General features: G+C 41.0%; 1 long non-coding RNA gene across 2 annotated transcripts in view; it reads right to left on the bottom strand.

Moving 5' to 3' along the window:
* The window catches only part of LOC114606678 (uncharacterized), a 137,359-nt gene that overhangs the window by 78,450 nt on the left and 33,986 nt on the right, over nt 1-24,923 (bottom strand). The window contains exon 3 of one of the 2 annotated variants that reach the window (XR_013394687.1): nt 4,517-4,573. The exons of the other annotated variant lie outside the window; for it this stretch is intronic. This is a non-coding gene — a long non-coding RNA (uncharacterized LOC114606678). The remainder of the gene's footprint in view (nt 1-4,516; nt 4,574-24,923) is intronic. 2 annotated transcript variants of the gene reach the window in all.

The following is a 24,923-nucleotide window of genomic DNA, read 5'->3' as shown; positions in this document are numbered from 1 at the left end:
AATTTTAGAGGATTAGATTAAATATGCAGATGAGAAAAACAACTGGTAGATGATTTTGTCTACCTGTGTTCCACAATAGCCAAAACCTCTCCATCGATGCTGAGCTGGACAAGCAATGGCTCGCCTCTCTAAAAGGGTATGGGAGAATGTGATGCTAACATCCAATACCAAGATGAAGGTCTACCAGGCTTGCGTGTTGAGCATGCTGCTTTATGGAAGTGAGTCGTGGGCAACTTACAACTGCCAGGAGCAATGCCTCAATGCCTTCCACATGTGCTGTGTCAAGAAGATTTTGGGCATCACATGGCAGGACAGGGTCTCAGACAAAGAAGCGCTCTCCCAAGCTCACATTCCCAGCATGTTCACACTCATTTTGATCCACAGCCCCCTTCACGCCTGCCATATCACCCTTACTGATGTAAATCACTTCGAATTGTTTTTTTTATTTACAATTAACTGTTCTATAAATGTTATGCAATGTTAGTAGGCCATGGAGATTTCTGCAGTGGCAGTGAGGGTGCATCAGATGGTGCAGCTCCTGCTCTGAGTTCAAACTTCTCTCTCAAGCTTCAAAAGTGAGATCTGATAGTTTCTATGGCCCTTGGGATGTCCCCCACCCCAGGAACCACAGGACTGCAGTGTTAATCAATTTCTAGGCTGCCTTTCAGTGATAACAACAATAAAAATAAACCAGTAAGTAATCAAACACAAACCAGTCTCAGCAGAGACTCTTCTATAGCTCCTTCCATCCTCTCTTGTAGAACCTATCTTTTTGGAATTATCTCCTAAGGGAAGCATAGTTGCTGCCACCCTAGCTATTCTTTTCTGCCAGGCAAGGATTATTTTAAACATCCAGGCATTTAATACATTTTAGTGTCATGAATGGTTTTTAGATTTGCATTCATGCAATGAATGCAACATTTAGCTTGGCAATGAGTGCTACCACACCATCAAGTCTGCCTTGCTCAATTTGAATTAAGTTTATAAATTTAGTAGGTAGAACTACAGGATTGAGAATGAACTAAGGCAGATGTTTGTGCAGCACACCTAATATATTAGCCTATATCAACAGGTTTACAAAAAGCCACAAGCTGAAAGCAACAGAGCAAAACACACCATGGCAGTAGAACCTTAAGTCAAAGAGATACCATGAATTGCTACTTGTGTGAACAAATCATAAGATGAGGGGGGGGGACTTAAGTTTTTGATAACTATAAACTTCATTATAGTCAGCAAAAGTGCTTGTCACTGACGTTTAATTGTATTCAGTTTATCTATTAATATTATACACAGATCCGCCAGCCAGTATTCTAAATGCCTACTTTGCCTTCAGTTTTGCCGAATAAGCAATTTAGCTCCCTTCCATTGTGTTCAATGTCGCAGCGTTTGCAGTAGTATTTCAGAGCATTGATTAGTTTGTGCTATGCTAATTTTTAGCACAAAGGGAGAATTGATTTACTTCAAGCTTGGCCTGTCTTAGCACTGAACTGGAAATAAGTCCATCGGAAATATGGAAAATGAGCAGTCACGTTAACAGCTGGATAAATGACTTGACATTTGTGAGCTATAAAGTATTCGATGGATAAAAAGGATTTACCAATTAAAATAAAACATCAACCCTCCCATTATTTAGTAAAGGAAAAACAATACTGATTGTGGATTTCTATATAAACCTCTGAATGGATAGTTCACATAACAGCAGGTAGCATCAACTGTATAATTCAGCCACTACTTTGGGGGCATGCAACTCTGCTTTTCTTAATGGAATACATGTTTGATACATTAATGGCTCTGTTATTTGGTTGCTAGCTATCTGAAGTGTCTGGTACCCTGATTCTATGGATAAGAATGGCTGAAAGTGGACACCAAAATGCATTGGCCATCATATCACTGTTATCTCTAGCAGCATCTTATTGCAAGAGAATTGCAACAGGTCTGTTATACCCCCCCCCCATTTATGTGTGGGTTACATTCCAGGTCATCATGCACACCAGAGAGGCGTTGCACCCTCTTCCAGTGCTGAACATGATGCACATATGCACAGTTGTGAATGCATTGAACACAAGCAAATTGAGAATTGTCTGTACTTTGCTATGTTTCAACACAAATGCAAATTGCTACTATGTTATAAGAGATATATTTGTTGGTTTTCTAGCAGGAGAGCATATAACATACTACATACATAAATTTCCCCACTTTTGTTGTCTCTCTTATGTACATCCCATTACAGTTTCTGTTGTTCAACCCTTCTGGGTTTCTAGAATCTGAGCTTGAAAGAAAATCCCAGATGCATGATCACCTGAAATGCTGCTGGACACCAAGAAAAATATAAACTATTTGTTCAGGTTTGTGTAAAGCTGGTATCTTAAAATCCCTCAAACAGCACAGCCATGCAGAACATGGACCTAATCTACTGTCTGGCAACAGGGAAGTAGGGACCAGACTCCCTAACTGTTCAAGAAGGGATGGAAAATTCTGTCCTGTTTGTTGATAATAGTGGCGTTTGTTCTGCTGGTTCTTGTTTTGTTTTGTATTATTTGCTAAGCAACAGATTGAAAGTCTAAGCAAAGGGAAAGCAGGGCATTAATATTGTTAGGCCTGTCATTCTTCTGTGTAGCGAGATGTTTCAGAACCATGTACAAATATACAAGTTGTGTATAAATGGAGACAGCCAACATGTTGCCCTCCAAATGTTGAATTATATGTCCCATCAGCGCCAGCCAGCATGGCCAGTGGTGAGGCCTGATGGGAGTTGAAGGTGAACAACATCTGGAAGGCACCATATTAGCTATCACTTGCTTAAGCACTGCAACAGACTTGAAGGAGGTGGTATAATGCTTAGTTCTTGGGCACGGTAATCCAAGGAAAAGCATTCAGTATGGAGAAAATATGCATGAATAATAAGGGGGCATTTCCTCGGGTCTTCTGGAAAAGTGAAACAGTGTAACATTTTTTGCCAGATATTATGGACAAAACTTGATGTGTTCACACCTATTTTCTTGGGGGGGGGGGAGTAGTTTAATTTCACAGTACTTTATGATAGTCAACTGTGGATGCACAACAGTGAGCAATTTACTCCCCACCGTATCTTGAAAAGTACAGACACCGTTATTTGCCTCAGTTCCTCAGACTCCTTTCCTGGGAAAATTATTTTAGGCATAGGGATCTCTCCTACATCTCCCACAGTGAAGAAAGACTGATGCAAATAATTCATTTAGCTTCTCTGGATTCTCCTTGTCCTTCTTTAGCACACTTGTTACTCTCTTGCCATCTGAAGGTCCAACCACCTCCCTGTCTAGTATCCTGCTACTAATGGTATCTTTATGTGCTCCTCAATTTTGTTTTTGTATCTGTTATTATCTACTTGTTTGCATGCATTTTGAGATCTGCTTTGTTCTCATTTGAAAAAGACTTCAGTATTTTGAAGGAAGCCTTCTTGCCTCTAATAGCTACCTTAACTGTGCTTAACCATGCTGATACCTCCTGATCTGCATTATGTGAGTTTGTGTGTGTATTTAACAGAAGTCTTCCACAAAGACAATCTTCTGCAAAACCTTCACATTGTTGTTATTTTTAAAGACTGATGCATATTGCAATTATATTACAGACTTGTCTTCAGAATGCAACAATCTGTGGAAATGGACATGCACATATGGCATGGGCTGAAAGAAACAAAATGGCTAAATAGTGCTCACTTGAAGAGCAAACAGCAGCAGGGGGTGTGACGACAGACAACACCCACTGAAATGTAACCACATTTGTGACAAACCACCCACCCAAACCTGGGATTTTGGTACTAACAAGTTTGCACATCAACAGTAGACGCAAATGTATAACCAATTATTTTTATTGGATTAAATGTAACAAAAGCACAGGTTGGTATTCTGATGTGGAAACACTGCATAAAACTTGCATAAAGTTCTGAGATTCTATGACAAACTTATCTGAAACCACACTAAAAACATGTATTTAGTATTTCTCTCTGTGATAATTATCAACTGTGATCTGCTGATAGGCAACACTCTACACTGGGCTGTACATGTTAGACATTACATATGATATTGGGCTGAGCCCAGGCATTAAAAGAGGGACTCGGGTATGTGTAACAACTTTGGCTTTAATTAAGCCATTGGTACCAAACCTGCTCCTGCCAACCTAGCAGTTCGAAAGCACGTCAAAGTGCAAGTAGATAAATAGGTACCACTCCAGCGGGAAGGTAAACAGCGTTTTCGTGAGCTGCTCTGGTTTGCCAGAAGCGGCTTAGTCATGCTGGCCACAGGACCCGGAAGCTGTACGCTGGCTCCCACGGCCAATAAAGTGAGATGAGCACCGCAACCCCAGAGTCAGCCACGACTGGACCTAATGGTCAGGGGTCCCTTTACCTTTTTTACCAAACCATATTTTCTTAATTACAGGCAGGCAACATAAGGCTTGCAGGCTGCATCCAGTTTTTCCCAACTGAGACAGCCGCATAAGTTTAGAAATCAAAGCTGAATGAAAAGCAAAAGGTACTTACAGCATATGTAATCTGTAGAGCCTGAAGGGACCCTCAGGTGTTATCTAGTCCAACCCCCTGCAATACAGGAATCATAGGTGAAGAATCCCTGGCAGGTAGACGAAGGAGGTCAACCACCTTCCAAGGGAACCCATTTCACTGTTGAACAAGTTGCCCTGTCATTTTACCAGGAAAAGCTTTAACAGGCTGGATGCAGCCATTAGGCAAATCAGTCTCCCTTGCTCTAAGGTTGCCCCAAAAGCAACAAACGTTGTTTAGGATGTGAAGCTAGCCATACAATTATACTGCTTGTGGGACTCCACTTTATTGCAACAGTCCTGTAAAATCCACATTTCCAGGCACACAAGATACATCATGCAAAACGTCATTTAATAATCTAAGGTGTTTTGCGCAATCTGTCATCCTATTGCGCAGATGTTTTTGAGCAAGTGGATGTGATAAAAAGAAAACCCACACAGAGAGAATAAAAGTATCCTTTTCGCCCGGATGCCAACAGTAGACAAAAACAGTCCTATGAATTTGCCTCTAACCTGTAATTTTAACACACAACCTTTTATTTGGTACTGATTAAGTTGATCTCTACTCTTCTTTTCTCCAAAATCCTCTTCTCTAATTGCATTTGTTGCTTGAGTAACAAATGTTCACCAGAACATTCAATGCTAAATTCTCAGTGCTGTGGTTTTTGAAGAGTGGAGAAAGGAAACTACATGGAGTTTTGTATACCAATGGGAGATATTGCATGTAAACCTGAGGAAATTATGCTGGCATTGTTTAAGAAGCTCAGATAGCTACATTTAGAACAGTGCACAGTTTCAGTCACCTTATTACAAAAGGATGTTCCAGGAATGGAGAATGTACAGCAGGCGGTAACAAGATGCATACAGGGATTTGAGGCTCTTAGTTATTCAGCAAGTTATCCCTTCAGCAAACGAGAGATTAAGAGGGAACCTCATTAAAGTATAGAAAATTCCAAGGGGAATAGTGAGGATAATTGTTTCAAGGCAATTTGAGATAGTGTCAAATACAAGAACAAGGGGGCACCAACTTTTGATAAAGAAAGAACTTCAAGCAGACAGTTTTTACATAGAGAGTAAATTATGTACTGCAATGAATAAATGATCAAAAGCTTCTAAAATAAATAGCTACAGACCTTTTAGAAATCAGCCAATATGAGTCCTGTATTTCAAAATGTATGCTTCTAAGATCCAAGTTTTTATTATGTTTGTTTCATCCTTTACAGCTACCTAACCAGCCACCTTGCATATTTATATGGATATCCCCATTCTAATCTCAAAAAGAAAGACTATCAGTGCAATGGGAAAGGTATTTTTTAAAAGTGGCAAAAATGAAGATCAGGAGGTTGGAGCACTTTCCATGCGAAAAAAGCCTATAGTGTTTTGTGCCTTTTAATTTTAGAAGGAGATGGTTAACAGTACAATCCTATGCATGCCTACACAGAAGTAGATGCAAGTGAACTCAGTGGGGTCCCAGGCAAGTAAGTACGTATAGCTTACTGCTGTAATCCTTATCCTACACCAGGGGTCAGCAAACTTTTTCAGCAGGGGGTGGGTCCACTGTCCCTCAGACCTTGTGAGGGGCTGGACTATATTTTGAAGAAAAAAATGAACGAATTCCTATGCCCCACAAGTAACCCAGAGACGCATTTCAAATAAAAGCACACATTCTACTCATGTAAAAACACCAGGCAGGCCCCACAAATAATCCAGAGATGCATTTTAAATAAAAAGACACATTCTACTCATGTAAAAACACGCTGATTCCCGGACTGTCCGTGGGCCGGATTTAGAAGGTGATTGGACCGGGTCAGGCCCCAGGACCTTAGTTTGCCTACCCATGTCCTATAGCCTACATTTTACAGGTGAAATTCGAAAAAATAGAATATCATGGAAAAATTCATTTATTTCAGTAATACAACTTAAAAGGTGAAACTAATATACAAGATAGACTCATGACATGCAAAGTGAGATATGTCAAGCCTTTATTTGTTATAATTGTGATGATTAGGGCATACAGCTGATGAAAACCCCAAATTAACAATCTCAGAAAATTAGAATATTAAATGAAATCAGCAAAACAAGGATTGCAAATAGAGCACTATTGGACCTCTGAGAGGCAGAAGCATGCATATGTACTCAGTACTTGGTTTGGGCCCCTTTTGCATCAATTACTGCCTCAATGCGGTGTGGCATGGATGCTATCAGCCTGTGGCACTGCTGAGGTGTTATGGAAGACCAGGATGCTTCAATAGCAACCTTCAGCTCTTCTGCATTGCTCAGTCTCATGTCTCTCATCTTTCTCTTGGCAATGTCCCATAGATTCTCTATGGGGTTCAGGTCAGGCGAGTTGCTGGCCAATCAGGAACAGTAATCCCATGGGCATTGAACCAGGTTTTGGTACTTTTGGCAGTGTGGGCAGGTGCCAAGTCCTGCTGGAAAATGAAATCAGCATCCCCATAAAGCTCGTCTGCGGAAGGAAGCATGAAGTCATAGGCGCCGACTCCATGGGGCCTGAGGGGGCCCGAGCCCCCTCAAAAATTTTATTGGGGGGGCGGAGCAGAAACGTCCTCCGCCGGTGACGTCACCCGGGCCTTGCGGAAAAGGCGCTGAGGGAGTCGCCGCGGCCGCGGCGGGGCCGCTGCAGAAGGGTGAGTGGCGAGGGCGGGACGGGGCCGCGCACTCCTTTCCTCGGCTGCCCTCGTCGCGCGCCTTGGCTCCCGCGGCCGGCGAGGGGAGCCCGGGCCGCTGGCGGCTGCTGCCGCCGCCGCCGCCTCTCCTGGGGGCGCCGCCTCCCCGGGCGGGAACGCTGCGGGTGCGCAAGGGAGGAGGGCGGCCCCCGGGGGCTGGGAGAGCCGGGCTGCCGTGGCCGAGAGGGCTGCTCTGCCGGGCGCCGCTGACATTGGAACTTAGAAAACTTCCCGGGGCAGGACCCCGGTATGGGCCCCCCCCAATATTTTTTATAAGTCGGCGCCCCTGCATGAAGTGCTCCAAAATCTCCTGGTAGACGGCTGCGTTGACCCTGGACTTAATGAAGAACAGTGGACCAACACCAGCTGATGACATGGCTCCCAAAATCAACACAGACTGTGGAAACTTCACACTGGACTTCAAGCATCTGTCATTCTGTGCCTCCCCAATCTTCCTCCAGACTCTGGGTCCTTGGTTTCCAAATGAGATGCAATAGTTGCTCTCATCAGAAAAGAGGACTTGGGATCACTGAGCAACAGACAAGTTCTTTTTTCCCTTTAGCCCAGGTAAGACGCTTCTGAAGTTGTTTCTTGTTCAGGAGTGGCTTGACAAGAGGAATACGACATTTGAAGCCCATCTCCAGGATCCGTCTATTTGTGGTGGCTCTTGATGCACTAACTCCAGCCTCAGTCCACTCCTTGTGAAAGTCCCCAACACGTTTGAATAGTCTTTTCCTGACAATCCTCTCCAGGCTGCGGTCATCGCTGCTGCTTCTGCACCTTTTTCTTCCACACTTTCCCCTTCCGCATAACTTTCCATTAATGTGCTTCGATACAGCACTTTGGGAACATCCAACTTCTGCAATTACCTTTTGAGGCTTTCTCTCCTTATGGAGGGTCTCAATGATGGCTTTCTGCACAACTGTCAGGTCAGCAGCCTTCCCCATGATTGTGCTTCCTACTGAACCAGACTGAAAGACCATTTAAAGGCTCAGGAACCCATTGCTGGTGTTATGGATTGAATAGCTATTGCACCTTTTCGCAATATTCTAATTTTCTGAGATTGTTAATTTGGGGTTTTCATCAGCTGTACGCCATAATCATCACAATTATAACAAATAAAGGCTTGACATATCTCGCTTTGCATGTCATGAGTCTATCTCATATATTAGTTTCACCTTTTAAGTTGAATTACTGAAATAAATGAACTTTTCCACGATATTATAATTTTTTGAGTTTCACCTGTATTTGTATACTACTTTTCTCCTCAGGAGGAACTCAAAGCAGCAACAAACCAACAAAACAGTACAAAACATTATCTGACAATTCAGTAAATAAGCAATATCCATAAAATATATTAATAAGCAAAAGGATAATAGAACACACACATATTTTAGCTACAAAATATACATTTACACACTCACTCCAGCAGCCAATATACAGTGTAATGTTCAAGATGAAAAATCCACCATAGAGTCAGAAAAAAGTCATGAAAAAGTAGTCACCACCAATTAATGTGGCAATTGCACAGAATAAAAATGGCCACCATACTCTAAACCCCATATCATTCCTGCTCCACCCTCTCACTGCACTTTGGTACAAAAAAGGAGATGCTAATCACATTGCTCTGCTGGTAGTTGTGGTTTCACAGCCCAGCCTGTAGCATTTACCACCATGGCTATGTTTTACCTTCAGTGTCAGAGGCAACATGCATCTGAATGCCAGTTGCTGGGAAGAGTGCTATTGCATTCAGGTCCTACTTCCCCGCTTCCCAATGGCCACTGTGAGAACAGGCTGCAGGACTAGATGGACCACAGGCCTGATCCAGTAGGCTTTTCCTTAGTTTTTGTGTACCTGGAAGTAAGCCCTGTACGACTCAGTGGCTCTTTCTTCTGAGCAGGCTTACAGAGAATTGTGTTAATAAACGAATAAATAATAGAAATCTATAAAATAAAAAACAGTATGGAGAGAGTGCAAAGAGAATCTCTCTCTCTCTCTCTCTCTCTCACACACACACACACTGTCATTTAAGAGTCATTCAATAAAGTTAATCAGAAGTAGCTTTAGAACAGAGGAAACATGAAAGGATAAAGCACAAGTATAATTTCTTTAGAGCCTGATACAAACCTGTAGCATGGATCCCCTCTCACATTCATGCCAGAAACTCATCCCATACATACATAATACATTCTGTTGGTGCAAATATATATAGAATCATAGAATAATAGAATTGTACAGTTGAAAGGGATCAAAAGAGTCATCTAGTCCAACCACCTGCAATGCAGGAATATTCTGCCCAACGTGGGGCTCAAACCCTGACTGAGATAAAGAGTCTCATGCTCTTCCAAATGAGCTACCCACACTGGCCAATCAGATGATTCTGCTATAGGTTTCTCTGCCATGGGCAGTCTATGATGTGGAACAAAGGTGGGGAGCTGTAGAGCATGACATCGTGAGGACAAGAAAGGATAATCTGCAAAACATGATGGGCAGGGCTATTTTTGGTTATGAGCTCATGCTTCACAAAACATATAGTTCCACCATTCCAGTATGGGTTTGCATGTGAACGGTGAATGGCACTTTTTAAATCTAGGGAGGTACATTCTCTGCAAACATTACACAACTTTTCCATAGTTTGCCAAAAATACTTTTGTCCTAAAACGTTCTTGCCTGTCCTCTGTATGACTTTGCTCCCAAGAAACATTATTACTTATCGTTGTTTTTAAGATCACTATAACTATGTTTTGAAATTCCTCTTTTAAAATAATTTATTATAGCCCCTTAAATACATTAGAAAATCCATCCAACTGTTTATGGTAGACTTAGTAGCTTTCTATAAAAAGAAATTCATATATATAAAGGAAAATTCTTGGTTGCAAAGATCCAGGTTTGGGGCAAGTACTCTTTGGTGAGAGAACCCCTGCCTGCAGAGATTTAAAATCACAAAATATGCAGCAAAGCATAGAAATATAAGTCGTAAAACCTTTAAAATATGCCTTCCAAGGAAGTTCCAAAATTGCCCCCTTTAAAAGTAATTTACAAAGGTTCCCTTTCACCCCAGCATAATCCACGTTTGGCAAGTTAAAAAATTGCTCAATTACTAACTCTTCAAAAGTCTGGCTCATATGCTTTTCCATACATCAGTCAGAAAAGTTGCACAGGTATTAAAAAACTTAGCTTAGTTACAAAGTGGTAAACGTTCCTAGATTATTCATATAGGAACTCAAGGATGGCAGGTGAGAACCACGTGATTGAGAAGGCGCAACGAGCTCAAACTTCTTCATGCACTGAGCTTCTCAGTTAGACTCCATACAACAATAGACATAATTACCTATTTCCTCCCAAGGTGAGGGCAAGTGACCCTGCTAAGCCTGGCAGGACAGCTACTTTATGGTATTAACCCATTCATGTATTGATTTGACTTAAGCATGTTGGTGATATGTCTTACGGGACATGCTCGTTGTGTTTTTGTATATTCTGTTGGAAGCTGGCCAGAGTGGCTGGTGCAACCCAGTCAGATTGACGGGTTCAAAAAATAAGTTATTGGTTGTTGTTGTTTCTATTTTAATACTAAAATTACATTTCCTGCATTTCCTAAATTACACATTGGAGCTATTGTACCATGCTCTCAAATACTCACACATACATTTTCTTTCTTTGTGTTATTTTTAACATAACATCTAGAGTCTTCTTCAGACTAGAAGTTTATCCATCAAAAATTGTTATGTGAGCCTGAGTCTGTGGAAAAAACATAAATCAGAAAGTGTAACACTATACTCTTCTACTTGTAGTGGCGTCAATTATGATACTATGTGAATGCCTTTTGATACCATTAGATTGGAGTTGCATGACACATCTGGCAGCTTTTTTTCCTTATCAATTACGACAGATACACTAGCTATATTGAAATCATTTTCATCTTGTTTTTGTTAATCTACTTCTTAGTTAGTGCACTGCCTGAACCAGATTGCAGAACGTTGTCTGTTTGAAGAACTGAAAGACTGATAGGTGTCCTTTAACTTCTTTTAAAGTTCCTTTTGTTTGAATTTCTGGCATGAGATTTATGCTTTAGAGGCAGACACTGGAGAATGGGGTGTGTATGTGAACAAGGCAGTTATTTTGAGACTGTAAATCCTACAAGTATCATGGGCTTCAATGTCCCTTGGTATCAATGTCCCTGGTTATGACAGTGCTTTGTCTCTCCCTCATGCCTAGTTATATAGTAGAGCTGTTGCTTTCAGGTCCTGCTTCTAGGTTTACTGGAGACATCCATTTGAACACTGCAGGAAGCAGGATGCTGGACTTAGACGGACCCTCGGTAAGATCCAGCACACCTTTCTTTTTTTTTCTTTTTTGACAGCTTGCCTAAATTCGTGGTGAGTTGTGCATACAGCACAACTGTGAGCATGGCATTATGCTTCAACACTGGAAGGAGAATTTACCTTCCATACAACAATAGATTAACGCTTTGCTGTCCTTGTCCTTATTTGAAGTGGCAATGTATTGACAAAAGTGCAAAGAAGATAAATACAATAACATCTGGTCAGCTTCGGGAGATTTATATATCATAGCTGCAGTCCGGTGTATTTGTATTTCCAATTTAGATAGTCAAAATACATTAACCCATGTCCCTTTCCCTATTTTATCTCTTCCTTTTTAATTTTTGCTTGAATGTTACTCTGTTTGCATTGTTTAAAAAGTTGTAGTAGAAAGCTAAAGCTTTTTTAAAAAACAGTGAGCATGGCCAGTATCCCACCAAATGGCAAACAACATTTCCCCCTTAGACTGCCCCTCTCCACTCACTAAAAACCAGGCTACATAGACAACAGCCACTTGCAAGTCAAGACTATGGAAACAGGCAGTGCTGGAATAATGTGCATATTTCCAAAACTAAAGCTACTGGGATGTGAGAGTCAGTGACTAGCCTTGTAGATGTAGGAATCCCAAGTTCAAATCTCTGTGGTGGGCTTGTCACTGTCATCAGTCTACATTGGGCTGCCTCTTGCATCAAGTAGCCACTTACATCTGAGCTGCTCATGAATTGGTCAGTGTTATTGTTTATTAAGCCCAACTTATAGTATGCATGCATACAATACATATAAAAGATCCATGCTCGTGCAGTACTGGATTTTTGCAGCAGCATAATTTTACAGGTATTAATACAATAGTATTTGTATACAGCTGTGTGAATTGCTGAATGAATCTGTTTATGTGCTGGTTACTTTAGGAAACCTGGAGTGCATATGGTTATAATATAATAATGATGCATGTAAGTAAAAAAGCTGAACCAGTAAAAGAAAAATGCTTTTTGTTGAGATCAAGGACGGAGATGGGGAATTAGAGGGGAAAATATCTGTGTGGTTAAGCTCAAGATTTCCTGAAAGTTCCATCCCTAGTTAGATAGTTTCCCCTGCTGCTGGCATAGCATTCCTATAAAGGAACAGGATTTGACCATAAAAGTGAAATATAAATGGTAACAAAAATTTAGATACTACAGATATGGATGGTGCTATTATTGTTGTTTTCAAGTGATAAAATTATAATAATAGAAAATAATGACTACATGGCACACATAAAGTGCATAAGGTTGTTCATTTTTGCTCACACAGAAAACCTTCCCACAGTAACTTGGCAATTGAGGTTGCTGAATACAGCTTTCAAAAAACTCTTCCAGTTTTATGTGTGGAATTGTTACTTAAGATGTAAATTCTCAGTACTGACGGCCTTTTTATGTACAGCTTGGTTGGGAACAATATTTTAAAATAATCTCTTTTAAATATTAGAATAATCTTCTTTTGAAAATGAGGCATTTCCTTCCTTCCTTCCATCCCTCTTTCATACTTTTCCAGCTCATCAAAACTAAGAGAAGGTTTAATAGATGCAACATATTTTCTGATGATCTTTAAGATGCCAAAACCACTGAATGGCTGTCAGATTGCCATCAACGTGACTACTGAACAACCATCACAGTTCTGAGACGGAACTTCTGATTATAAAGTAATGTGAACAGATTTCACTTGTCTATATATTTCCATAGCCATCACTTATACACAGCTTATCAGGAGTAGCATGGGGTGTGTGGGTAATGTTCCACTTTAAAATAAAAATATGGGTGAAAACATATTGTGCAATTTTCCCCCACTTTCTGTAAGTGAGTTTTATTAAGAGTTTGAGCAAGCTCTAGTTTACAATATATTCAGAACCATATGTATGCATTAATTAAAGGAATGTAGAGGAGGAGAAGGAGACCTGAGAAAATAACAAAGCAGCAGTGAATGCGTGCAATGATTTTTCATTCTGTTTCGCTTCAGCTCTGCCCCTGCAACAGAGGATCTAATCAATCTGCCGGCTATTAAGTTTGTTAATTGATAATGCATACTAATTAGGCTGTGCGCAGTTACTTAAGAGACTTTGCTAAGGTGATTGTAGGCACAAGTCCAAATGGAGTTTAAAGTATTCTGTGTGAGGTTAAAACCCATCAACCAGAATAGATGGATTTTATATTATAACAGAAGGCACAACATACTCCTAAACGCTTAATGTATTTCACAGCTATCTATTGTTACATACCTTATGTCAATCAAACAATTACATATTAGGACAACCACTACAAGCTGGAACGAAATCATGTAAGTAAAGCATATATATGAGAGATGTGGGGTGTGTGGTGGGCGGATTCAAGCAAAGGGGGAATAATTGATTCTCCTCATTTATTTTGGGAAAAATAGTATCTTTCTCTACTGCAGGGTGGAAACAGCCCCTTGTGAGAAAGCCGCCTACTTCTGTTTTATGAATACTTAAACAATGCCACATAAAACTGCCATGCTTTTCTGCCTTTGTTCAACAGGGCAATAAACTAGAAGCTGTAAACTACAGAAACTATACAAACTAATAAACTCAAATTCAAATAGTTTGTATATTAATGCACTTTAATCACATCTGCCAGCTCTTGTACTTTGCGTGGGAGGCACCAATTTTAAGGCTGTTCTCCCTTCCAGCTGGTACTTAAATCTGAGCTCTAGACTTTAGTCTTTGATGCATTCTAATCCTCAATTTAGTTTATCTGATATTTTCTGAACGACGCTACCAGCAATTAAGGCAAGATCTGTAAGCTGAGCTTGCTGAATTAAAGCAAAATACCATTGCTTCACTTTCATTAAGCTGCTAGCTTTTATACCATCTGTTTTTGTTTCATTGTGATTTCGCATTTGTGTGTTTTATTCATTGTTGTAAATACCTTTAAAATTTGTAAGCTGCTTTGTGTATCCTTGATTCATTTTTAAAGTGGGATATAAATAATTGTTCCGTGTGCTGCGCTGGCTCGCCAGATGCAGCTTGTCACGCTGGCCACGTGACCCGGAAGTGTCTGCGGACAGCGCTGGCCCCCGGCCTATAGAGTGAGATGGGCGCACAACCCTAGAGTCTGTCAAGACTGGCCCGTACAGGCAGGGGTACCTATAAATAATTGTAATTCCTCTGGCAAGTCATACTGCAGAAATAACATCCACAAATGATGAAACTCACCAAGAAAGAAAGGAAGCTTCTTCAACATGAGACTTATTTGGAGCAATCAGGATTCTTTACTACTGAACAATGCGCTCTGCAGCTAAATAGGGCATGCAGATTATGTACAGTTCCAAGAATCTACCAATTTCAGGTTGACTACTACCCTGGCATTAACAAGGGTGATTTGGATTACTTTTTCCTTTTTTGTGGGTTAGAAACAGCACTCTTTTTCTTTTTCCACATGCAAGTCTACACAACTTGCAATCACACAATTCCTCTCCTCCTTTACGCGCAACTGTGAGACCTATTTTTCAGCACATACTTTCTCCAACAATTTGAGCCTCACCTTACCACCACCTCCTCTGCCACCTGAATCCCCCTGCCCCATCCACAACACTCATTTGTCAATTTTGTCATGATTGTCAGGTTCATTAAACACAGACACCCATGAATGAGAAAGGAATAACAACTTCATTGCAAAGTATGTGTCCCATCATTATAATTGGGTTGACTGCTTCCAGTTTTAGGCCATCAGGTGAACAGGAAAAAGTGGTTTTCATTTCACCATCTGGTAACTACTTCTTCTCAGAGAGTTTCAGTACCCAATAACACAACCGACTTTGAACTAAACACTATCCACAAAATTCCATGCAGGTTCCCCCTCCCCCCCCCAGAATGTATTTAAATAAACATATTTAAATATAAATTTTTCACCCTTCTTTAAAGAACTTAAGAAATTGCAGTGTGGCTTAGTACTGAGTATATTACATTTGTTTCATCTGGTGAAGAGAAGCTGTGCCCAAAATGCATGCATGAAACATACAAAATACTCTTACATAGAGGTCTCACATCAAACAAACTGATTAGGTCCATTCTGCTTAAAATAAGGAATACTACAACAGAAGGTACTTCCAGACTACTCACTGGAGCCAATTTAAATAACTTATAATTTTTCTGCTCAAAGCTCAAACTAACCTGGCCAATTTCTGTGGGATATTTCCAGCCTCATATAACCAACACGTTTAACTCTAATTAATGCATGAAGGGATTAAGACCATAGAGTAAACTGTCCTGCCAGACTTAGTTAGGTCACACACCCTCACCTTTTGATTTCAACTAGCTACGTAATTTAAATTGTACAAGTTAAATGCACGTAAGATGTGACCAGACTACATTAATATCATACCTGTTTCAAAAACAGAACTGAACTGAAGATAGCTTACAAAGCAAATTTAAAGCCATTGAAATACAGCAAAAGCAGCATTTAACTACTAAAAACATAACGAGGAAGAGAAACAGCTGACGAAAATATTTAACAATAAACATATTCATCTGGCCATAACATACTATCCGTAAGGGGCTGGTTCAGATCTCCTAGGATAGGAAGTTCCATAGAGTCGGTGTCACAGCTTTAAAAGCCCTCTCACATATTCCCACCAACTATGGAACTATCACCCAGGTTTGGCATTTAAATTTTCTTCCTAGTGTTAGTCATAGCCAATGAAGATAAGAAGACTCTTCCTGTAAACCAGAGAACGCTTCATTATAGTAGCCTGGTATTTTGCTCTTATGCTGGTGTACCACATTTATGGACTGGTGGCAAGATTGTCTTAGGAAATGAAAATGAAACCAAAGCCTAAATACCTGGCAGCAGGTATGTTTGACATCTACTGATCAAGTTCTTCCATTTACCGTAGATACTTTTGTGTAGGGATGCGGGTGGCGCTGTGGGTAAAACCTCAGTCCCTAGGGCTTGCTGATCGTAAAGTCGGCGGTTCGAATCCCCGTGGCGGGGTGAGCTCCCGTCTTTCGGTCCCAGCTCCTGCCCACCTAGCAGTTCGAAAGCACCGCTAAGTGCAAGTAGATAAATAGGTACCGCTTTATAGCGGGAAGGTAAACGGCGTTTCCGTGTGTGGCACTGGTGCTGGCTCGCCAGTTGCAGCTTCGTCACGCTGGCCACGTGACCTGGAAGTGTCTTCGGACAGCGCTGGCTCCTGGCCTCTTAAGTGAGATGAGCGCACAACCCTAGAGTCGGACACGACTGGCCCTTACGGGCAGGGGTACCTTTTACTTTTGTGATAGCCTTTGACAGGATGCTGCACAGTAAATAACATCCTCCTTATGTAATAATTTTAATAGTCACTCGCATCTTACACATTTTGATTGCCACTGAAATCTCTCACACAGTATTGTCATAAGAGTCTGTAAAGCTATGTAAAGAGAAATATCCATGCCTACAGATTACAGACCTTCACCCTTCTACATAGCATCTAAGGAGCATTTCTGAACTACTTGTTTATTCTCAAAATCAGAGAGAAACTTTTAATACTGGGTTGTGCTTTTTTGGTGATACAGTATTTAATGGGTTGAGAGCTTAGCACAGAGGTACAAAAACTGCAGCCCTCCAGATGTTTCTGTACCACAACTGCTAGCAGCCCCAGCATAGTCAGTCAGCCCCAGCATAGTCAGGGATGATGGGAGGTGTAGTCCAACAACATCTAGAGGGCCGCAGGTTGTGCACCCCTGGCTTAGCAGCATTACTCCATATTCTTTATTATCTGTATCAAAGCCCCCAAAGGTCAACTTTATCGCAATCTTAGCCTCATACCAAAAATTGTGCCTACCAGCTCGGTAAACACTGAAGGAATATCTTACAAATTAGTCAACAACACCAACATTATCATTTCCTCACTCTTCATCCAAGGAACTCAAGGAAGCATACTCACCCCCATTTTATCCTCACAGCAATCCTGTGAGGTAGTCTGAGAGATGGTGAATGTTCTAAGGCACCCAATGAGTAAGAATCATAAAAAACATATCATCAAAGATTTTTCATGAAGTTATCAGTTACGCTTAAAACATCTGGGCAACTTAAAGTGAAGTAGATTTGCCAGAATACCATGTGATACGACCAAGATGGTATGAAACAAAGGATAGGACAAGATTCTTCTCAAACAAGTTCTCATATATTAGCCTGCTACACTTTCTGGACACCTTGTAAAATGGTCTAAGTACTGAAACATTGCCTTTGGTTTTATCACTGGGAGTTTTCAGGTTACGGCTTTTTGTGGAACAGAACATTTTCTGAGTACCTGCTGCTCAATCCATGCAATTTCACCTTTCTATTCAGCAGATAGTAAGTCAATTCATAGAATCCCAGAATCTTAGAGTTGGAAGGGACCCAACGGTAACCTAGTCCAACCCCCTGCAATGCAGGAATCTCAGCTAAAACATCCATGGCCTTCCAACATCTGCTTTAAAACCTCCAAGGAAGGAGAGTCCACCACCTTTCAAGGTAGTCTGTTCCACTGCCAAACAGCTCTTACTGTCAGAAAGTTTTTTCTGAATGTTTAGTCAGAATCTCCTTTCTTGTAACTAGCCACTGGTTTGAGTCCTACCCTCTAGAGCAGGAGAAAACAAGTATGTTCCCTCTTCCATGTGACAGTCCTTAAGATATTTGAAGATGGCTATTGTATCTCCTCTGTCTCCTCTTTTCCAGGCTCCTTCAAGCGCTCCTCATCGGGCTTAGTTTCCAGACACTTAATCACATTGGTTGCCCTCCTCTGCACACGTTCCAGCTTGTAACTGCATTTGTGAAAACACTTGAACTTAAACACAAAACCTTTTGGATAGATCAAGCTTTAAATAGTAGACAAATGCCTTCACATCTTTCTGAATTCTAGTATTGCCAAGATCTTTCAATTTGTGTGCCTGCAAACTCCACATACTGTTTTGTGGTTATCCTTTGCTGTATCAAGATCTACCAAAGGATTTTTGGTTTTTAATATTTGCTTCAAGCTTGTTTGGTAGCTTGACCACTCACTACTATGCCTACTTTTACTGTGAATTGTCTGATATCTTCAGATACCCAACTCTACCTCTCTTTTAAATCGGAATCAGTGAAGGCAGTGAATGTCCTGTGTGAGTGTCTGGAGATCGCTGGGGGATGGATTGAGGTTGAATCCTGACAAGACAGAAGTACTGTTTCGGGGGGACAGGGGGTGGGCGGGGGTGGGGGATTCCCTGGTCCTGAGTGGGTTAACTGTGCCCCTGAAGGACCAGGTATGCAGCCTAGGAGTCACACAGCTGTCCATGGAGGCACAGGTCAGTTCTGTGTCCAAGGCAGCTGTCTACAAGCTCCATCTGGTACACCAGCTGAGATGCTACCTGCCCACAGACTGTCCCGCCAAAGTGGTACATGCTCTGGTTATCTCCCGCTTGGACTACTACAACACGCTCTATGTGAGGCTCCCTTTGAAGGTGACTCAGAAACTACAACTAATCCAGAATGCGGCAGCTGACTAGTGACTGGGAATGGCCACCAGGACCATATAACACTGGTCCTAAAGGATCTTCACTGGCTCCCAATATGTTTCCAATCACAATTCAAAGTGTTGGTGCTGACATTTAAAGCTCTAAACGGCCTCAACCTAGTATACCTGAAGGAGCATCACCACCCCATCATTCAAGCTGGACACTGAGGTCCTCCTCTGAGGTGTTCTGCTGGTTCCCTCAGTGTGAGAAGCGAAGTTATAGGGAACCCTCCCTGAGGAATGCCCTTCCTTCAGATGTTATGGGGATAAAAAACTACATAACTTTTAGAAGACATCTGAAGGTAGCTCTGTATCGGGAAGTTTTTAATGTTTGATGCTTTATTCTACAGAGTATAAACAATAAAATTATTATTTTTTATTTTTATTTTTATTACCATGAAGTAAAGAACTGAAAGATTCAAAACATAGTTGGACGCATATGAAGCTGTGACTAAATCTAAAAGAGAACTAAAAAGCAAGAGTTTATTCTCTTAACTGGTTCTCTGAATTAGGTAAAGAGTAACAAGAGTGTGCTTGCTTAATTTTATTTTTTATCACCTCAGAATAACTGCATACTCTCATGTACACTCGCTCATGCTGTAGTTTTAAGGATTATAATAAAAAAACCACTTCCCTTATATTCAGTGGGCAAACATTTGATTCATTATAGGTATCACAAAGTCCAACATCTCCAAAACTTCCTCCATGTTCACCTAACCATGACATGCTGGTGTGAATCATCTTGAGACCTCAGGTGCCATGGGACTCATTTTTTTGTGTATGCTTAACATGGTCAGGCTACCACTATGGAATTATATTAAAATATGTACCAGTTCACTTCTCAGTGCTCATGCTATCTTGGAAAATGTATTTATCTTTTGATAGCTCTGAGACTTACAATTACATCACTGTGTTTCTCTAAGTGTTAAATGTATTTGTCACCATACTTATAGACATTAATTCTTCTGTCCATTCATCTGCCTGTCCTTATTTTGTGGGAAATTAAAGCAAACTTCCTCTGAGACATTCAAAAATGATCTGTAAGCCCGTCGTGTATGCTATTTTTTCACATAATAACTTTGTGTATGCTGTTTCTTCGCAATGTGCCAAATATGGTATCTTTCCATGAAAACACATGCAGTCCCCATCATTATTATTTTTAAAACTTAAGTAAATATTCAGGTATTGATTCATTTTCTTTGAATCAAGCAGGTCTGCAAGGAACATGTTTGTGCTGTGTGTAAAAGTAATATTTTGCTCCAAAAATATCTTAATAGAATCACTTCTATTCAACAGCTTCATCATTAGGAACATGGGAAGCTGACATACCAATTCGAACGAGTACAGAGAGGCAGTGGTTCTCCAGGGTTTCAGGAAGGAGTCTTTCCCAGACTTACCTAGGACCTTTTAAATGTTAAGCACATGCTCTACCACTGAGCTACACCCCTTCATTGTTGTTGAAGTAAACACTTGTACAACTTTTATAGATTGCCACTACATTTTGTTTTTGAGTTTGTTCAGCCATTATTTCCTTTTGATTAATGCACAGCACTTAATAGAATTCTAAGCAGGAACAGTCGTTGTACAAATAGCAGTAGATAGGGTTTATAAATAAGTATCAAAAGCAAAATCTGAAAACCAGAATTCCAAAAACACAATATACACACTTTATATCTATTCTGAATTTCTAACTGATGCATGTAGTTATTTTACTGCAGTTGTGACACTTTCCTAGTCACAGAGGCTTTTTCATTCCAAGTTAGACAAACAGTGAAAGTTATAGCTGTAAGGTCTAAAACATGCAGGATACCTTTAAATGCATCCTGACAAGAGAACTGCAAAGAAATATTGCCAAGTATTTTTATTCAAAGGCCAATGGCTATATTTTTTTAAGAAAAGCAAATTCCCCAAAAGTGAAATAAATCAAAACAATAATGGGTCTCATTCAATGCATTTTCAGATTAGGGTCACTCTCATTGCGCCTAAATTTGTAGAGCCAACTAGGAGAAACTAGGATCTCAACAAATCCATGCCCCCTCTTTCTAGTGTTTACCCCAGTCTAGTCTGTATAGCTTCTCCACAGCTCTGTAAGATCCTGTGAACTTCAGAACTCAGCCAGGATTTGTACCTCGGTTTCTCACATTCAAGTAGATTCTCTAGTCCAGTGTTCATCAAACCATTTTTTTAATGAACCATTTGAAACTGTTAGTCTCAGCAGACCACTATTCTTTTTTTCCCTTCTGCAATTCAAAGCACTACTGTATTTAACTCATAGCTCACAACCTTGCCTATCTAATGCAATGAATATACCCCTTTTTAAGCAAAGTTATGTGAAGTCATTCTCCATTATGAGAGAGAAAAATTAATCAAGTACAGATATTCTTAGCAGTTGTACAACCTTTCCATAGATCACCTGAATACAGCTCACAGGTGACTAGTGATCCATGGAACACAGTTTGAGAACCTCAGTTCTAGACACTTTACTAGTTTGGGCTTTCAGTGGACATCTTAGCCTCAGGGAACACTTCTCCATGAAAAATATTACTTACTGTATCTGCAAAGCAAGACTGGTATTACATCATATGCTGGAAAGGATTCTGTGTACCTGAATTGCCAGAGTTTGGCTTAGAATTAAAAACAAGAGAATAATTGGGCGGGGGATGCATTCTGTCTATAATTTAATGCAGAAGACAAAGAAAAATTATTAACATTCAGCTTAGTGCTCCAGTGTGAACTAAATTATGTGGATTTTAAAATACAAAAATGAAGATAAATGAATTTCTCTCTTGCCAGCCATCACACATAAAATAAATGTTTTCCCCTAATATTATTCTTGCTGTTTAGCATGTTTCAGACAAAAATAAGTTATGGTGCTAAAGACCTTCTGAAAGAGCATATTCAGTGTTTTATTTTTCACATTTTTAAAATAATACAAAAATATGACATCAGATCCTTTAATATTCATTCTCAATTTCGATTTGTATATTAAACTGGTTAAAGCAAAGACCAGATCTGTAGCACAAAGGCCTTCTATACAATTACTGCAAAAGATAAACAAGTATTAAAGGTAAAGGTACCCCTGCCCGTACGGGCCAGTTGTGACCGACTCTAGGGTTGCGCGCTCATCTCGCTCAAGAGGCCGGGAGCTGGCGCCGTCCGAAGACACTTCCGGGTCATGTGGCCAGTGTGACGAAGCTGCAACTGGCGAGCCAGCACCAGTGCCACACACGGAAACGCCGTTTACCTTCCTGCTATAAAGCGGTACCTATTTATCTACTTGCACTTAGGGGTGCTTTTGAACTGCTAGGTGGGCAGGAGCTGGGACCGAACGACGGGAGCTCACCCCACCGCAGGGATTCGAACCGCTGACCTTACGATCAGCAAGTCCTAGGCACTAAAGTTTTACCCACAGCGCCACCCGCGTCCCACAAACAAGTATTAATGTATAGTAAATTCCTACAGTTGTATCCAAAAGAACATCTATGCTGAAAAAGTGGCAAACAGGGTACTGAGATTTTAGCACTGAGAAACACATGACTCATCCTTTGAGCTGCCTAGTTTGGTAATCTAAGACTTTAGACTTACTGGGTTAATGAAACATTTTAGAATGTGTTGTGTGTTAGTTCACCAACTTCTAAATGTGGGAAGCCAGCCCTGCTGCACTTGCAGACCTTTCTGCTCTCTCTGCTGAGAGGTGCCCTGAATTTCCACCCCAAAATCCCACCCTGGCAGCATGACTTTTGCTTCCAACCACAAAAGTACATATCACTCCCCAGTCCATGGCTCAATACAGCTGAGGACACAATGGAGGCCCCTCATCACTGGAGGAGTCTCAAGATTATTGTACTGACACAATACTGTTCTCTCTGTCAAGTGCAATGGAGCTAGAGAGCTCCCTTCTACTTGCTGTGATACTGCTTTAACTACAGCAGTGTAAAGCTAAACATGAACCTTAGAACTGTTTAGTTTACGGTGCAGACATTTTAAACGGGTTAGAATTTCAGATTAGACAGCCTGATATGAATGGCCTCATATAGGAACTATGGGTGTATTTTTTTATCCCCATCCATGCTGTCAAAACTGACTCCATGATGTGAACCCCAACTGCCTCTAGGGGTGTACTGTCCATCACTACAGCTGCAGTGAGCTGGCAGTGATTCCCACAAGTATGTTGTTGTTGTTTAGTTGTTTAGTCGTGTCCGACTCTTCGTGACCCTATGGACCAGAGCACGCCAGGCACTTCTGTCTTCCCACTGGTTTCAAAAAGTATTGCCACAATTGTAGATATATCTGTTTAATAACTGCAACTGAATTCATGATTGTGTCAATTCACATGTTCTCCAGTAACCAATGTCATCATGAGCACATGATCATTAATTAGGTTCAGGCTGCATCACATGGAAGTCACTTTGAACATGTGAGCCAGCCATTAAATAGACTGCTCAAATTTTAGAAGATATCCCTCATCATCCCTAGGGAATGGTGAAGGAATGTAAAACAGCCCCCTTCCTAAAGCTAAAGTGAGGTGGGTGGGTGGCTTGTCAATAGGAAAGATAGTGGCTTAATCCCATATCTCTTCACCCCACTAAACAAACACTCTCCTTCACAGGCAGCAATCTTAAAAAGAAAAAACCTTTGTTTTTCACCTAACCACAAAGCCTAGCAAGGTAATGCACCATAGAACACACCTGTGGAACAGCTCTTAAACTTTGATCCATGAGAGTGAGCACTTTGAAAGCTCAAAAGCCTTAGACAAAGAAGACAGAGTTGTCATGGTATGAAGGCACAAAACGGCCATGTGCCTTGTGAGTTGACAATGAGATAGCTAGTCACATTAAGCAGCTCAGATGGGACTTGGCCTCAAACTGGTCAGCAGCACTCTCTGCTGCTCTAACACCACTTGAAAACAAATGAGCAGATGTCTACAAAAATCAGCGATAATGCCAAAACATTGGAGACTTTCTAAGTAGGCAAAAAGTTAGAGGGCCTTCGGTAAGGTGGTTTTTTTGTTTTTGTTTCTTTTTTACATTTTAATGTGTTCTGCTGTTACTTCATTTTACTGATTGTGTTATATAATCACAGCTCCAGGCCTACAATGAGGCAGAGTGAGGTAGCTGCCTTGGGCAGCAGATGCTGAGATGCAGGGAGTGACCAGAGCTGTGTCAGGTGGCCCCTACAACAGCCTGCTGCCCTCCACTATAGTGGAAGACAGTGTCCTTCCAGCAGTACTGGAGTAAGATTAAACTACTATAAGAGATGGTACTCCATTTTACAATATTCAGAGAAACTGGCTGCAGAAATTGAGATCAAATAGGATTTCTGGTATATTGAAATGCTTTTATAATGCCATTAAAAAACCTGTCTATATTCAGAAGTTAAGACTTCCTGTAAGTTCCCCATATGCTCTGCACTGCACTACAATCTACATGCCAAGTCAAGCTTTTTCTGATCTCACATCTTCCCTAACTTTCACCGCCTCACCAGTGGCGGAGCTTTATGCTCTGGCACCGGCACGCGGAGAGCAGGCAGGGGCTGGGCTGGCACGCCGCCAAGGGACGTGGCACGCCACCTGCGGGGGCATGGCACCCAGCACGGGCGGGGGAGCAGCCGCAATGGCACCCCACCGGGATCGCGCTGCCAGGGGTGCTGCGCTCCCCCCACACTCCTCTTCCTCTGCTCCTCACCCTTCCAAGATGATAATATTATTCATATTCTGAGGCATAACTACATACAAAGAAAATACTTTGACACTGAACAAATCTCTCTCTCTCTCTCTCTCTCTCTCTGTTATTGATTTAAGAGAATTAGTAGCTAACAATTCTATGTAAGAATTTTAATGTTATGCAGGCATACATTTTTATGGGGGGGAAAGCAGAAAACACCT

This window comes from Podarcis muralis, chromosome 11, assembly GCF_964188315.1.
Source record: "Podarcis muralis chromosome 11, rPodMur119.hap1.1, whole genome shotgun sequence".
In the NCBI taxonomy this organism is placed as follows: domain Eukaryota; kingdom Metazoa; phylum Chordata; class Lepidosauria; order Squamata; family Lacertidae; genus Podarcis; species Podarcis muralis.
Note: the sequence above shows the minus strand (reverse complement) of the source record. Positions and strands in the feature narration are given on the sequence as shown.